Here is a 15,992-nt window from a genome sequence, read left to right as displayed (position 1 = left end):
TCCCTCTTGAATGATTAGGTGGGTGGTTGAGCATAGGGCACAGCAAGCCCAGGGAGAGAAAAGTCCTTCCATTAACATTGAGTATTCTTATCCTGAGTACTATGTACTTTAGAAACAGCACTCATTTCTCTTGTGGGACAGGTTGGCAGGTATAAAAACAGCACAGGATGATGACCAGTAAAAAAGTAAGACTATTTCTTGGATTTAAACACAAATCTTATTTTTTAGAGATGATAGATAGAGGGAGAGAGAGAGAGAGAGAGAGAGCAGAGGGGGGTGGTGTGGGGCAGGAGAGAGAGAATCTTACACAGCTCCACACCCAGCGTGGAGTCCAAGGCAGGGCTCTATCTCATGACCCTGAATTCACAGCCTGGACCAAAATCAAGTCGGATGCCCAGCTGAGCTCCCCAGGTGCCCTCCTAAACAGAACACTTTTAACAAACAATCAAATCTTTTACTTACTTTCTAAAAATTTATGCCAGAAAAGCCATCTGAACATGTCTGCTTTTAGGAACAGGCATATAAATCTGTCTTCATTCTAAATTTTCCTCTGAGGAGGAGAAATATGGCAAATGAATATAAATAGTTAAGGGTTTCTTATCCCCGCCCCCCCGGCAGATGACAAGGCTGACACTTGTTAAATTTCCAGTTGGATTTGGAACGCAGACTTAGAAAGAAATGTACCTCGGAATCTGTCAGCTTTCAAGTTTCAGAGAACACTGGGAGGCCAACGTGAGGTAGGTTAAGGGGCACGCAGTGCTGGCCAGGCCGACCAAGGCTGTGGATTTGATTTTCCTCTGCCCTGCCAACATTTGGAGAAAAGGAGCTGGCTGCTCTTTGAAGCAGAAATAAACTCTAGAAGCTGACAGGAAGCTAGAGGAAGGCCAAACCTGCGTGTCTAATGGGGGAGCAGTGGGATATAATGCTCTATCCTAGAATTAGCAGGCTAGACCTCCCAGCTTCTTCCAGAACTTCAAATCTTAAAAGGATATTTTATTATGTTGTTTGGAAAATAATTTTCAAGCCAGTGTTTGTATTTTACATCTCTGCAGTGATTTTACCTATGGATAGTGGTTTGAGAATTGTAGGGTGATTTTAAGCCTATGTTAGTAAGGGGGAATCAGCAGGGAACAATAGTGCGGGGCACACATGGGCAGACACAGCGCCCAAAAGAGAACATCAAATGCCATCAAGCATAGGAAATGATGCGCACCTTCTTGAGTTGGCAGGGGAATGCCGACTAAAACCAGAATCAAGGATGTCTGCACAAGTGTCGGAAGGGCAGCAATTTAAAAGTCTGACAATTCCAAGTGTGCACAGGGATGTGAAGCAACGGGAATTTGCCAGCTAGAATGTCAAAAGCACGAGCACTGTGGAAAACTGACAATTTCTGCTAAAACCGACAGGGCCTATCTCATGATCCAGCAATTCACACCAAGAGAATGGAACACATTTGTCCACAAAAATACATGCATGACTATATTCAGAGCAGTTTATACATAGTGACCTCAAACATCTAGACACACACACAAAAATCCTATTTGATGCCAATGATAGTAAAATTCAGAAGAGCAATTCTCTCTGGACGTGGAAGATGGATGCAGAGTGGGGAGGGACTCGAGGGACACTTATGGGTGCCAGAAATGATCTGTATCTTGACCTGCCTAGTGATTACAGGAATATACGCATGCATAAAAAATCATCAAATTGCATACTTGTTATTAGTTCACTATGTTTATCCCTAAGTAAAAAATAAATAAATGTGAATAAAACAAACCAAAAAGATAGGAAATGGGAAGAGCAGGTTGGGTATGGGAATGAAGATAGCTTCCTGGAAATATTGAGCTAAACAGAGCCACCGTAGAATCTGCAAACAACACAGCAAACTCATTTATTTCTCTCCAGCATTTCATTCTGAGTGAGGGATGAAGTTTAGAGTCGTAGTAAGGCAAGTTCCCTGGGAAACAGGTTCTGAGGTAGAGATCTGTGTGCAGGTGTTTTATTAGGGAGTGTGCTCACAGAAACGTCACCAGTAAGAAGGTGAGGGAGGCGGGACTGGGCAAACCGAGAAGTTCAAGGCGATGCTATTTTACCAGACTGAGCCCTGCCACAGGAAGCTATTGCACTTCCCGAGGGGCTTTCCAAATTGTTACAAAGTATGACAAAGAAGCCAAGTTTTTGCACCCTTCAGCAATCATTCATTCCTGCTCTGGGGAGGGGGTGTGAACTCGGGTAAGGAACTCCCTTTGGTGGGTAAAACCCTCAGAGGGGTATCCAACTATGAAGCATTAGCAGTTAACACTCCTGGCACCTGGAAGAATGATCGTGTTGGTCTGAAGGGTGCAATCTGGACCAAGTGCCACCGTATCCCCTCTTTACACCATTGGCCTCTTATAGTAAGTTTGCCCCCACTTGGAACCAGCTTCCCTAGGATTCCGAATAGTCTCATTTCCTAGGTAGAGCCACAAGAGGAAGGGTAGTGGGATGAGCTACAGACCATCATTCTAACTGGCTTTGAGGTCACCACTGACTCTCATCATCTCTTCTTCTACTACCCATTCTATATTCTTTTCACCCTTGGCTAACAGCTCTGTTGGTCTCAGTGGCTTTCTGTATGGTGTGATATTTACCTTCTCCCTGAGGACTTTGGACTCCTACTCATTGTGCCTTTCTCACATTGTGACTGCTGAATCTGTCGCATTTACTGTTAAAATTGAGAGGAACGTTTCAAGACATGCCCCTGAGAACAAAGCTATCCTTCCCTGACTGACTCACTCGAAGTACCCAGTCCCAAAGTAGGCAGGTTGGTGAGCAAGGCCACTACTACTTCAATCCCCTTGGATCTTGGACCCATATAGTATACCTATTAAAGTCACAGCACCATGTAATGGTCTTTTAGCTTTGTGTATAATCATCTTCCTGAAAGCCAACACCCTATTCTTGCAAGGTTTTGGCTTCAAATTGGTGCTTTGACTTTATCTATAAAAGGGCATTCCGTCATTCTTATGCACTTGGTAGATTCTGGATGGTGTGGTATATAATAGGATCAGCGGATCCCAATTGCCTGCAGCTGTACCTCTTTTGGTAGAAGTTAGGTCTCTTGGTAGGAAGTGCTGCTGTGCATTAACCCATGTCAGCAGATCAAACATTCTGTAAGTTTTCAGTTCTTCATGGTGACTGGGATCCTGGGACCAGGAAAGGCAAACTCATGTCTCAAGTGTGTTAATTTTCCAGTCAAAATTAACAGTCAAAACCATTGCCCCTCCTGGATGGAAGAGACCCATGTCGTCAATTTGCCAAATGGCTGATCTGTTCCTTCTAAGGATAGTTCCTTCTAGGAATAAGGTATCAGGCACTCAGTGTTGATCCAAGTCACTGGCAGTTTGGTCATTCGGAAAGGCAGAAACGAATCAACCTTATGTGAGAGCTCATACCATTGGAACCATATACGGCCTTCTTCTCTGATGTCATGGCTGTCTTGGGCCAAAACTGGGATTGCTGATGACAGGCACTGGCTGACATCAACCAATTGAGGCATTCCGTCTACTTGGTTGTCTGGTTCCTCTTCTATGGTAGATCCTCTCATCTGGGTGTTAATTTGCCAGGCACAGTGTTGGTTCACAACCCTCTTGGGAGCTCCCTGGGTGTAATATGAAGTTCACCCCCCATATGTGGAAGGTAGGGAGAGACAGAAGAAAGAGGAGGCCCTCCTGATTGGTAGGTGGCAGGTTTAATAAGCAAAGGGAACCTACATAGGAGATTGTCTTGGGCAACAAGACAAGTGAATCCCCACACCCACCCTCCAACTTTTAAAAGTTTAAAAAGAAGCCCTAACTGGACTCAGCCACATATCGCGCATAGGTGTTCTCAACACCGTATCATCATTTGAAGACTATATCTTTGGAGCAGCCCCTGAGAGTGGGAAAGGTAAGTGGAACCTACTTTCCAACAGTGGGAGAGGGGATGAGGAGCCTCTGAGTGCCTGGGGTCTGGCTTATGAGTCAACTGGCAGTCATGTCTTTTGGATGACCTTCCCCAACACACTGGTCTTCACACCTTGTGCCTGCTTCCACAGGTACATCCGAATGCTTCTTCCCAGACTTCTTTCTATCTGGCTGTCTCCTTCCAGACTCCTGACCAAAATCCAAACCATTCACAATTATATATATTTTTCTGTTTATATTTATGGCAGACTACTTCTCTTTCTCCATAAAGTGTGCTCAGGGATACTTCCTTGGTAATTGGAAGGATTTTCCTTCACCTGTGTCTTTCAACACCACCCAGGCATGGAGTTATATGAGAACAAAAGTTTATTTTTGGCCTGTACTTACATACCAAGGCAACTCATTCTTAAACCAAGTTTGGCCTTTTCCTTCTCTGTCAGCTGGGGACCCACATATGCAGCAACAGATGTGAGTTGAAAGAGAAGCAGTGATATAATAGTAGCCAGTGCCACAGGGGTTGGGGCCTCCTTACTTCTTCTTCTGGCTATGGCTCAGGTCCAGAACCTGGGCAAGGGATCATAATGTTTTATGGAGACAGCTGCTTCTGCCTCCTAATATTTTTCCTTGGTTTCTTTTGGTTTTATAGCGTGGGCGGCACAGCTGTTGGCTGTCCATCTATCTTGTCCTTAGGGATCCCGTAATTCTATTAACCATCCCCATAGCTCTCCACTAGTCAATCCCCACCTAGTTACCACTTGACCTTGGCACTTATTATGACAATTCTATGCACTGACTTTGGTTGTTAAGCACTATCAACTGGCCTCCATTATTTCAATATCTTATCACCTTCATTGCTGTCAGAAACACAGTCCTTTAACAGCATCTCCTATCATTAGCTTGGCCTTTGAAAGACAGACACCATGGAGTTTCTCAGTGAGGCCAGTTGCCTCCAGGCCCTCCCACTGTACAGAGTTTGTGGGGTTTGCTTTTTATATGGTGTGTTCTCTCTAACATGCCTGCTTCTCTGAGCCTTTTGAGCTTACCACCATTTGCCAAAACCATTCTGGCATCCTACATCCTTTAGTGTAGGCCATCATGTTTTCTTGGCTTTTAAGAGCCATACTACTTGCATATTTACACACATTGCCAGGGTCTTATATTCTGTGTCTCAGTAGAGTACTTGTACATTGATAAGCTCTTTTTTGTATGATTTCATTATTTAGCCTTCCTTGATTCAGCACTGTCTGGGTTCGATCCCACAATACTCTTTCAGCTCCTGTGGTCTGTATTTACTTGGTCTTACAGCTTCTTCAGGGCATAGTCTGTTTCCTCCCTTGATAGAGTCATTACTTATCTAGCTGAGTCAGTGCTGTAAGACAGATGACTCTGCTTTGTCCTCAAAGGATGGGAAGGAGTGCTATCCTTTAAAAGAAGAGAGTGGGCCACTTTTGCAGACCCAGAGAGTTCAGGATGACCTGAGGTTTCAAGCTTCTTGAGTACATTGACCCAGATATCCCCATTCCAAATTTCAGCTTCTTCATCTTTCCTAATCAAGGCCCTGCCTGACTGTGGCATGTCAGGCTTGCTGAAGTTGAGGATTTAATAATCTCTGGAGTCCTGAAACTAATCCTCAGTTTTTGCTGTACTTTATTGGTAAAGGAGATGAGTATCTTTTATATACGATAAATGAGGCTTCAGTCTTTTACAATTCACCTTATATTACTGACTAATCACTCTGGTGGTTTTAAACATATCAGCAAATTTTGACAGCCTACTAGACAGTCTATGTAACTCATATCTAACAAATAGAATGTAGTTGAATTGACACTGCATGACCTCTGAGGCCAAGCCATAAAAAGCGATATGGCTTCAGGGTAACTGGGTGTCTCAGTCAGTTAAGTGTCAGACTCTTGGTTTTGGATCAGGTTGTGATCTCAAGGTTGTAGGATAGAGCCCCATGTCAGCTCTGTGCTCAGTCTTTCTCTTTGTCTCTGTCTCTCTCTCTCAAATAAATAAATCTTAAAAAAAAAAAAAAAGCAATATGGCTTCCACCTGCCTCTCTATCCCCTCTTGGCACTTTTGCCCTGAGAACCAGCTACCATGCTATGAAAAAGACAAGAAACTGCCTGGAAGGGTCACATGTAAGTGTGGTAGGTAGTATCAACCACAAGACATATGATTGAATAAACCCCTGGGTGACTCCAACCTCTAGTGTTTTAACCACTCCATCTGATTCTAAGGGGAGATGAGATGAGATGTCTTCCCTGGGCCCTACCCAGTTACAGATTTGTGAATGAGATAAATGTTTTCATTGTTGCCACCAAGTTTTAGATTGGTTTGTTATAGAGCAGTAGATACAAGGACAATCACTCTCAACCTTCCATTATCTTTATGCGGTGCACAGTAGCACTTAGTAGCTAGATCCAGTTTCATAGCCTTTATAATTACTTCTTCCCTTATACCTTTCAAACGCTTGAGATATTATGCCAGCTAGCATCTTTACTTCTACTGGTATTTCTTTTCACTTCTCCATCAGTGAAAGTCTTAACAAACTACACAGCTATAACATGTAGCAAGTCAAGGGCTGAGAGGACTCCTTTATCCACAAAAGGGTCTTTGTTGTCATCTGGCCAAGGGGTGAAGCAGCTCCAAAACCTCACTTTAAATTCTGCTTTCTAGGACCACTTCACCACTTTGTGTTTTAAATTCCTGGAAATGGATTCTATCTGAGAAGAAAATTTGTGTATAGGAAGTTTGCTGGAGATTGCACTCAGAAATAACACATATAAAAATGATGGAATCAAAAATTGGGTGGAGGGGGAAGCTGAACTATAACACAGATTCAAATTAAATCCAGGCAAAGAACATGGGTGCTCTGAGCTGAGATGGCCATGCTTAACTGTCCAAATTCAGAATCGGGAACTAGGCCTTTGAGTTCTGCATCAACACAGGCAGAGGGTGCAACTTTGAAGTATCAGAGGAATGCAGAAGCCAACACTCTTGGAAGCTGGGGTAATGAATCCAGAATGACTATATTCCTATAGAGATAGGGAGCATCTGGGTAGTGCACCACAATTTCTATTACAAAGTCTGGATAGCTCTGGCCAGTGAGGTCATGCATTCTTTACATGATCAGGTCATCACAGATCATGGAAACTCATGGAGTAAATCAAACAGAGATCAGGCAAATGTGCTTTATTTTCTGCCAGCCAGCGAATGCTCACACACATGTATATGCAGTCATTGCTTTAAATTATTCAGTCGCATGCTCTGGTAGCACACAGTTGCTCTCTGAGCATGCTCAATAGCTTATCACATCACTTTTAGAATTAACTTCACGAGGATATTTCCTTTAATATCTTTACTGACTTTCCCTTAGTTCATCAACAGTTCATTAATTCTTTTTTATCCTATCACAAATGTCCCAAATATTTTCATATTGCCTTAAAATATTTTTCTTGGACCTGTTTCCAATCTTGCTTGACTCATCTCATCTTGCTTCAAGGAGAACTTTCCTTTGATGTTAAACTGCTTTCTGGAAAGGCTACATGTGGTTACTTAAGAGGCTAAGACAGAAGCTTGGTCGGATCACTCAGCCAGGCTGTCATCTTTCATTCTTTTAAATTTACCTCCAGTGAATTCTTTCAGATCCTCTAACCCATCCAGATATATTTTCCGTTTTGGGGGGTTGGTAGTTTTCAGTTTTTCTGCCTCTTTAAAAAAAATTGTTCTCATCGTAGAGTGGCACCATGGCCTCAAATATCTGCATTAAAAATATTTATCCAAGAGAATCTTTTTCTGCATTGCTTCTAATTCAGTGAAAAAGCAAGTGGTAGGTTCTGACTTTTGGCTATGTTTGAAGTGTCTTTTCTTCATCTTTTAAAATTTTTTATCAAATTCGCACTCCTGCTTCACTAAGCTTCTGCAAATATCACCTTCTCTTGTAAAACCTCTCTTTATTTCTCCAGGCAGAGTTAGTCACACTTTCTTCTGGATACCTACACTAGCTCATCCGTTCATTCTGCAGTTGCTTCTTGAAGTCTACTATATGTCAGGTACTGTAGATATAAGAACATGTCCTGCTGTCTTAGAGCAGCAGAAAAGAGAAAGAAATAAGCAGTGATTATTATACAGTGCCTTAACTTCTATACTACAAAAGAAGCAGAGTGCTATGGAAAGAGAGTGGGGCATTCAATTTGAACCAAGTCTTAAAGGACAAATGATAGTTTCCCAGTTTGGGAATTGGGTGAACATTTTTTTGGCAGAGAGGACTCAGTCTGAATGGAAGCAGATCACTTTAAGAAAATTATACATAGTTAGGAGAGGCCAAATCCCCACACATAGAGAGGGAAGGGCTATGGAGAGGACTGGAAAGGAAGATACCACCATATGAGTCACTTGGGAAGTTACTGAAGGTTTATTCCTGAGGGAAAGACATGATCACTTTTGTATATTATTTCCCTATAAAAGAATTAATTATAAAATTAATAACAAAGTACCTAATGGAAAAAAATAAAAATATTGGATAAGCAAATAAAAGCTAAGACTAATATTTGCAACAAATAAAATACATGGGTTAATATTATTAATATGTAAAGTAATGCCTTCAACCAGTTAAGAAAAGCACTAGCATTCCAATAGCGGACAGAGGACACAAATTAACAATTCACAAAAGAAAACCTTAACATGTTTTCTCTATATGGTGAAATTAATGGTTTATTTTTAATTTCTTTGTATCTATATCAGTTCTGACTGAATTAACTAAAATGATTTAAAATATTTTAATGGTAAAGAAAATTTAAGAGATCATTTGGTAAAAAAAAAAAAAAAATGTGGATAAATTTGGGGAGAGTCAGATGAAGGAATGCCTGACAATTCAGGCTGCTGTAACAGAGACTGGGTGGCTTAACCAACAGAAATTTGTTTCTCACAGCTCTGGTGCCTGGAAGTCTGAGGTGAGAATGCCAGCATGGTTGAGTTCTGGGTCAAGGCCTCCTTCCCAGTTTGCAGATGGCCACCTTCTTGCTGCATCCTCATTTGGTGGAAAGAGAGATTATCTCTGTAGTGTCTTCTCTTCTAAGGGCGCTAACCCCATTCACAAAGAGGTCTCCATTCTCAGGACCTAATGGCCTCCCAAAGCCATTAGAAAATGGGAATTTCTAATAGCGATAAATTTCTAATTCATCTAGAATTTTCTAATAGCGATCGGGATTAAGGCTTTAATACCTGAATTCTGGGGGACATAAGCCTTCAGTTCACAGCACAGAATAGGTCAAATTGTGAAGTAATGAGAGTCTAAAACAAGACGGTGGCTGTAGGGTAAAGGAGGACCAAACTCAATAAATATTTAGGAAGGAAACAAATAGCACATGGTGATAGATAATATTTTGAAATTGGGGATATGGATTTGGAGTTTGAAAGAAAAGTTAGGGATTTATCAGGACTGTTGTTTCCTAAACTAATTTATACTGATCTATCTATAGAGTAGATACATTGAAATTTCAGCATATCATTTCTAAAACTCTGATTGAGAGTTAATTGATTAGGGAAACTCACAACAGGTATGATTAGTGTTTCCTGTGAGATATTCATTGATACTATAAGACAAAAGATTTCCCTGGACAGGGAGTTTGGGTAACACTAGGTTAACAAACTCATATAGATGTACTTACGGCATAGAGTTTGTCAGAGCCTTCACTGTTACTAATGATCACTGTGATTACTAATCCTAGCACAGGATTTCCCAAACCCTTTGACAGTGGGACCACTTTTTTAGAGCATCTCTGGGATGAATGATCTGTCATACTAACTGGAAGCCACAGATTAAACATTTGCAAAAGTATTTTAAATATGAAATGTCCATTGGGACTAAAAAGTAAAGAAAAAATATGGAAAGAAAAAGACTCAAGGAACATCTACCCTGCGTAAGTGGCAGTAACAAATGTAAAGACAGTTTATAACAACAGAAGCAAAGTAATCAGCAATTAAGTATACAAACTTGAATAAAAGAAGAATGGTTAATAATTCTATTAGTAAAAAAGAACAGAGTTCTTCCTCCCATGGACTTGCCCTATCCAACCTCTAGAAGGAATTTCCCTGCTGTGGAAAGGGATGCATCATTAGGCTATCCCATTAATTAAACTTTTGGAGTCATCCTGCAGCAGTATTTCTCTTTATAAATTAATATATTAGCGTTCTGCTTATACTGCAGCATGAAGTATCCTACATGATTAAGTCAACTTGAGCCTGATGAACTCTGGGGAATTGAAAATTGAATTTCTGGATTTATGCAACTAAGGGTCAAACCATAAAGCACAGTCAATACCCCAAGGTAATTCAGTTCACTTTCCCATGCCAGCACCCTCTACTTCTCCACAGACTTTCTTTAAACTTCAGCACTTCTGGGGGTGAAGCTCTTTCATTTTGATATTACCACTTTATAGAAAAGTGACAGACAAATAATTGGTGCCAGAAGAATATAGCACTTCATTTTTCATGGGACAATTCTTGTAACAAGAATAATTGTAGTGTGTGTGTGTGTGTGTGTGTGTGTGTGTGTGATAAAGAACCCAGTGATAGAGAAACTAAACTGTGAAGTTGATGAGTCAACAACTCCTTTCAGTCGTGGTGTTTCTTGGCTAGCTCCATGAAGGCATTCCTTGAGCATACCTGAGTCATGGCATGGGTTCTAAAGAAATGACAAGGCTATTCTTTGATGTTGAATTTGTCTTTGCTTCCATCTTCTAATATTTTGCTCTTTGTCCACAGACATATCCACAACTGCAGGGAGAAGGAAGTTGCTTTTGTGGTGCTTTAGTTCTGAGATTAGCCATTGTCTCAAGAAGAGACAATGAATGCATCTTTTTCTGTTCGTGTTGTGATCCCCGTCATAAGAGCTGATTCATGTTTTCTAGTTTGCATTCTCCTTGTATTCTCTGTCATGAAGAGGAAGGGTGGTTTGTTCTTTTCAAAATAGAATGAATGTATCTATACACTTTTAATAGGCTTATAAACAGGTGTATTCCACTTGGTAAATGTCTCCTTTGAGTGACGACTGCCCATTCTACCTCATCCTCATTCAAGTAGCATGAGGAAAGGAGGGAGCTAGGTGGAATAGGGTATGGGCAATGCATCAAATATTAAAAAGCTGAGGTCAAAGCATTATAGTTTATTACCATCATGTTTCACAGAATATATGAGCCACTAAAATTCCAATACTGCACCATATTATTGTGATAAAGGTTGTAATGGGGATGGGGAATGACATCACATGAATCTGTGCTAATAGCACTGGTGATAACACAAGCAAGGAAAAGACACAAACAAAACCCATTCCTGTTCTAACATTAAAATAAGAATCTGGTGCTTCTGCTCTGAAACCCAAGACTCAAGCCATATGTCAACATGAGTAAAAGTAACATCAGGATGATTAATAATGTTGTATTACAGTGGTCACCTTAGGGGGAGGGGTGATTAATCATTCCTAACCCTACAACATAACCATACTGAACCTGTTTTTGCTCAGTTTTAAATGTGCCTCTTCCATTGCTTGTCTTAATGATCAACAATAGTAAGAATTATGATGATTATACTATAGCTGTTAAGTCATAAGCCCAATTCTACACTTATTAGTCTTATTAGTAGCTTTGTATCCCTTACCCTTTCTGCATCTCACTTTCCCAATATGTAAAATAAGAGAAAGAAAATACCTACCCCAAAGCATTACTTTGAGATTAAATATAGAGCATGGGGCATAGCACTCAAAAAAAAAAAATCAGCAGTTACCATTAGTAATAGCAGTCACAATGTGATATAGGAAATGTTTTTACCACTTTCCCTGCTCAGTAGGCAATTTCAAGACAATTTATATGGTTACATCCCACTCAAAGGAAAAGTTTGTCCTTCTTGTCAACATAATCCAATAAGGTGTCTTATTCTCCTATCTTCATTTAAGAAGATGGAGTTAGTAAGTATCCTGAAATGTCTGCCACAGATTGTCCACATGGAATGGGTGACAGAGGGTACTGGACAAGTTTTTGGATCTTAGTTAAGGGTAATTCCAAAAAAGGTGGTGGATAGGCAATATGCTAATCTTTGGAGCTCGATAGTGTTAGTTGGGCAATAAGGCTACCATACTGCCCCACTTGCCCTGAAATGCTGCTGGTGAGGGGGCTTTCAGGCCTGGCTTGCCCTCCTGAACACATGGGGTCTCCTTCCTTTACACTTCTTTCTTCAAGCCCCTGTGAAAGTCATTTTACTTCTTGATATGAGAAAACGTCATTATTCAAGTAAACAACCGTATATTTCTTTGTTTAGGTCAGAAAGTTATTTATTTTTTCCCTTATGTTTTAGTTATTCTCTACTAACTTGAACAAATTAGGAGGAGGAATGGAAAAGTTTTAGTGGTTTCAGAGATGTGGAAACAATATCCATATCCATACTTCAAATACGATCCCACCGTAGCAGGAGATAAAGATTTATACCTTCAGTTCAAATAAAAAAACAAATGGCAATATCTTTTTTAGCAGATATTTGGTATTTCAAAAATTACAACTCCTTCTAACAAGATTTTAGAAGAACTTTCCACCTTAATTATAAGAGTAATACATGTCCATTGTTTTCTCAGTTTGAATACTTCCAAAAGCTGACCCTGATGCAAGATTGGGATACAGTCATTAATTTGGGAAGCGGGAATAATCCTGTGGGAAGTAAGCCAAGGAAGGGAAGCCAAAAAAAGGATATGCTAATCAAGCTGAAATCTCACTAAATGTTTTATATAAAAAGGGTTCTAAACATAAAATATGGATGCTTACAAAATTATTAGAAGGAAGCAAAGAAAGGCTCTAGGCGGGGCATCTAGGAACAATTCCCAGAAAATCATCACTGTACTGGTCCTTAGGTGGAGCTAAAAATTCTACCCCAGTTGAGAAGATGGGAAATTTGGAAGGTACCACTAGATCTTCAGAAATCTGCCTTGCTAGCAGCAATCCAGGGATCATCTGTTAGTAGAGGTGCAAAATGGCACAATCCATATAGGGGAATCTGGCATTTATCAACAACTAAGTATGCATTTTACTCACCTGGCAATTCTGCTTCTAGGAATTTATTCCACAAATGCGCAGATATGAAAAGATGTATGTACCAGGTTTTGAACCATAATGTTGTTTGAAAATAACTGTGTGTCCAGCAAGAGGACTGGTTTAGTAAACAATCCATAGAATAAAAGATAATGCACCAGTTTTTTAAAAAATGAAGACAGTTTCAGTACGCTGATTTGGGAAATCTCCAGGATATATTTTAAAATATAGAAGAATGGCATTTAAGCAAAGTACAAGATATGTACATTTAGCTATGTCTAAAAGAAAGACAGTACTCAAAGACCAATGGAAATAGGTGAAATGAATACAGAATCAGGCCAACATTAAAACATCAAGGTTTTGAGCATCAAAAAGGTTATTGACAATAATGATAAGGATAAGAAATCCATTAAGATGAGAATGATACTAAATTAAAATGTGTGTATACAAGAGGAAGCCCTTATTGAGAATTTCAGTTAATAAATACGGAAAGAGTGATAGAATTTGAACACTATCATATTGCAATCCCAATGCAACATCTGATTTGGACATGGACTATCAATGGATAGTAAGAATTATTGAGTGAAAAGTTGTGGGAAATGGAATATTCACAAAGCCCCATGAGAAAAAGTTTTTTTCATAGTGGAGAGCTTTGGTGAACAAACTTCAACCAAGTAATAAAAGGTAACATTGTCAATAAAAGAAAAAGCTGAAATTTAGTGCCTCCTGATGTGAGGCAATGGTAAGGACATAACATCACCCATGTAGTGGTCTTACTAGAAGCATTTGTCCTAAATACACAGGAACACATGCAGACAAATCCAGAATGGGAGATAATCTATAAAACAACTGTATGACTTAAAAAATGTTAATATCATGAAAGATTAAAAAAAAAAGTTGTGGGAAACTTTTCTAAATAAAAAGACATCAATGAAGGATGAAAATTAAATGCAATTTGTAATTTCCTAAGTCAGAAAAAAAGTCAACAGTTATACAGGACATTATTGGCACAAGTACAGAAACCTGAACTTGCATATTAGTTGTTATTGAGTCAATATTACTTGCATATTAGATGTTATTGAGTCAATATTACTTTGGCAAGGTGTAAAGATGGTTTTTTGGTTAGTTGGAAGTTACACACTGAAGAATATAGAGGTGATGTGTCATGATATATCAACTTACATTTAAATAGTTCAGCAAAACAACAACAAACGTCAATAGAGAAGAAAAAGTAAAGTAGAAAAAATGTTAAGAATGGGAAAATCTAGGTGAAGCATATATTAGTGTTCACTGTGATATTCCTTTTGATTTTTTCCATTGGTTTAAAATTCTTCAAAATAATGGCTAAACAATGTATATTTAAAATCATGACTTCTTTTCCCCATAGAACAGTGGATCTGGGATGTTACCTTCATGGCAAATATGAAGAGAAACGAAAACACTCCTTTGTGTAAAGAAACCTTAAAAAGGTAAATTTTAAAATCTAATAAAGTGTTTTCAGTAGGAAGGAGAGAAGAGACTGGAAACAAGCTTCTCAGTATATAAACTTTTTATATTGTTTTTCTTCTTCATGAAAATATAATATCTATTTAAAAAGCATAACATCAAATAAAATGTAACAAAAGAGAAGAAATAGCATGGACTCCTGAGTCTGATTTCTTGGGCTCAATCCCAAGAAGAATCCCTTCTTGAGCTCAATCTATTACTTACTGGTTTACTATTACTTTAGGTGGATTTCGGAACTCCCAATGCCTGTTTTCTTACCTGTAGAGTGAAGACAATAATGATACCTGCCTCCTGGAGCATCAAAGTTCTCAGATCATGCCTCACATCCATCATGTAAGTTTCCCAAAGGAAGCAGACCCTCAAACCAGTATAAAAATTAGAAATTGTCTCCATTTGGTTTCCATTTTTCATTTTTAAGAAAAGCTAAATTTGTTCACCTAAAAGAAAAAAAATCTAGTATTTTCAGAGGCCCACATGGCAGGAGCTTCTTTATGGTATGAATTTCCTATGATCATGGTGTGGCGGAGCTGGAACAGTCTTTAGACAACACAAAGTCAACCTGCTTATTTAACAAGATTCTATAGCTGGTGGCAGAGAGTACAGGACATGTGGCCCTCTTTTGAGTATAATGTGTTATTTGTCATAGCAGTCACTCAGGCTGAGATGAAATTCATTCACTTGATAAATATTTTTTGAATAGTTACACAGTGGGTAACCACTGTAATGAACAGAGAAGTCTACCCTATAGAAGGGACAGAGAATAAATAAAGACATAAGTGTAATAATCTAAGTACACGATAAAATTTTGGGTAATGGTAAGTGTTTTGGGGGAAAGCAAAGCTCAGAAAGGGAATCAATGCTGACAGAGCTGGGACAGGATTGCTATTTTAGGTAGGATGAAGGACTCTCTGAAGAGGTGACTTTGAAGCAAAAATCTGAATAAGAGAAGGAAGACACCATGGGAAGAAAGTCTATGCTACATAGGCTCGTGGACAAAGTGATTACTGAATTCCCTTTCAAAGCTGAATTATGAACCCTTTAAGATACAGAGCCTTATAAAACATGACAATATGATTTACTTCTCAGCGATACTAACATTCAGTAGAACGTGCAAACTTTCAATTGTGATCATAGCTTGAGCCTCATCTTCTCTCTAAAATGAACAAAACCCTGGAAACTTGTTCATCTTCAAACATAAGGAACACTCTGGGAATGGAACACACAATTGAAAGAACTTTCAGAGAATTTCTTGTGATCTCTAAGGCAATAAAAGTGACTTCTTCGGATAAAGTAAATAAGCAAAGCAGAAAATTCTCTACGAGAACTGTAAATAGTCTGTATGGTATTCTCCATAAGTTTAATAACTGGTCTAAACACAAACATATAATCCATTAAGAACAAATAATAAATTGGGTTTCATCAAAATTAGAAGCTGCTCTTCTAAGGCTCTATTAAGAGAATGAAA

The 15,992-nt window shown here is 39.2% G+C and overlaps 1 long non-coding RNA gene across 1 annotated transcript in view; it reads left to right on the top strand.

Moving 5' to 3' along the window:
• Nucleotides 1-14,860, top strand: part of LOC102154473 — a 37,845-nt gene extending 22,985 nt beyond the window's left edge. The window contains exons 2-3 of the long non-coding RNA XR_005378171.1: nucleotides 14,409-14,490; nucleotides 14,792-14,860. This is a non-coding gene — a long non-coding RNA (uncharacterized LOC102154473). The remainder of the gene's footprint in view (nucleotides 1-14,408; nucleotides 14,491-14,791) is intronic.
• Nucleotides 14,861-15,992: the final 1,132 nt, after the last annotated feature.

The sequence above is a fragment of the Canis lupus genome, chromosome 25, assembly GCF_011100685.1.
Source record: "Canis lupus familiaris isolate Mischka breed German Shepherd chromosome 25, alternate assembly UU_Cfam_GSD_1.0, whole genome shotgun sequence".
Taxonomy (NCBI): Eukaryota; Metazoa; Chordata; class Mammalia; order Carnivora; family Canidae; genus Canis; species Canis lupus.
Note: the sequence above shows the minus strand (reverse complement) of the source record. Positions and strands in the feature narration are given on the sequence as shown.